The sequence below is a fragment of the Callorhinus ursinus genome, unplaced genomic scaffold (assembly GCF_003265705.2).
Source record: "Callorhinus ursinus isolate GAN/ISIS: 27379988/994484 unplaced genomic scaffold, GSC_fseal_2.0 scaffold64, whole genome shotgun sequence".
NCBI lineage: Eukaryota > Metazoa > Chordata > Mammalia > Carnivora > Otariidae > Callorhinus > Callorhinus ursinus.
The window spans coordinates 5,584,917-5,586,631 of NW_027397126.1; the positions used below are offsets into that span (position 1 = coordinate 5,584,917).

General features: G+C 45.0%; 1 pseudogene; it reads left to right on the forward strand.

The window, feature by feature from the left end:
- The first annotated feature begins 225 nt into the window (after positions 1-225).
- LOC141371282 (uncharacterized) lies at positions 226-1,201 on the forward strand (annotated as a pseudogene).
- The last annotated feature ends 514 nt before the right edge of the window (positions 1,202-1,715 follow it).

Sequence of the window (1,715 nt, forward strand, 5' to 3'; positions counted from 1 at the left end):
AGTAGCACTCCAGCATCAAATGGAATTGGTATATATGTGACTGGGCTCAAGAAACCCCTGAAGGTACAAATAAGTTGCACAAAGTGGCCCAAATGGCCATGGTCCCTACCCTTATTATACTACCTTCTCTCTCTTAGCCTACACCTATGGCCTCATGGGAAGTTTCCTACAATTGCTTGACAGAAGAAGGAAAGACTTGAGTCTGATTTCTAGATTCTGCATGATATGCTAGCAACATCTGAAAGTGGACAGATAACAACACTATAGCCCAGAAGTGGTGACAGGAAATTTACCCAGTGGGCAGCACTCTTTTCCTGAAAAGACAAATGCCCAGATGTATGATTTTATATGGATTCATGACCTGTGGCCAAGCGCTTGGCTGGATGGTCAGGAACTTGGAATGAACATGACTGAAAAAATTGGTGACAAGCAAATTTGGGGAAGAGGTATATGGATAGACGGCTCCAAATGGTGGGGTGGGGGAGTGATGTGAAGATATTTGTGTTCTATGTGAAAAACTCACCAAAGGGTGACCTCAGCAGGGGAGAATTTTAATAATCAAGTGAATAGGATGACCTGCTTTGTGGATACTAGTCAGTTTCTTTCCCCAGCCTTCCCTGTCATCATCCAATGGGCTCATGAACAAAATGGCTATGTTTGTAGGGATGGAGGTTTTACATGAGCTCAGCAGCATGGACTTCCACTCACCACTGCAGAGTGCCCATTCTGCCAGTAAGAGACCAACACTGAGTCCCTGATATGCTATCATTCCCCAGGATGATCAGCCATCTACTGGTGGCAGGCTGATTGCATCAAACCGCTTCCATCATGGAAGAGGCAGCATTTTGTTCTCACTGGGAAGAGGCACTTAACGGTACATATGGATTTGCCTTCCAGGCATGCAATGCTTCTGCCAAAACTACCTCATAGAATTTTTTATCCACTGTCATGGCATTCTACCCAGCATTGCCTCAGATCAAGGAACCTACTTAGTAGAAAATGAAGTGCAGCAATGGGCCCATGCTCATGGAATTCACTGGTCTTACCATGTTCCCCACCATTCTGAAGCAGTTGGCTTGATAAAATGATGGAATGGCCTTTCGAAGACTGGGTTACAGTACCAGTTAGGTGGCAATACCTTGCATGGCTGGGACAGGTTCTGCAGAAGCCTGTATATACTCTGAATCAACATCCAATATAAGATGCTGTTATTCCCATAGTTAGGATTCACTAAGGAATTAAGGAATTAAGGGGTGGAAATGGGAGTGGTACCACTATTATCTTTAGCGACCCGTTAGTAAACCCGTCCGCATCCTGTTCCCATGACCTATGGTCTACTGGCCTAGAGATCTTGGCTCCAAAGGGACGAATGCTCCCATAAGGAGTCACAACAATGATTTCATTGACTTGGAACTTGAGACTGCTGCCGGGCAACTTTGCACTCCCTGTGCCCTTGAATCAACAGGCAAAGAAGGGAGTTCCTGTGGTGGCTGGAATAACTGTTCTTGTTTCCCAAGAGGAAATTGGACGACAACTCACAATGGAGGCAAGGAAGGCCATATCTGGAATACACGAGGTTCTTTAGGGCATCTCTTAGAATTACCATGCCCTGGGATTAGTCAATGGATAACTACAATCACGTAATCCTGGCAAAACTATTAATGGCAGAGACCTTCAGGAATAAAGATTTGAATCACCTCACGAGACAAAGATCC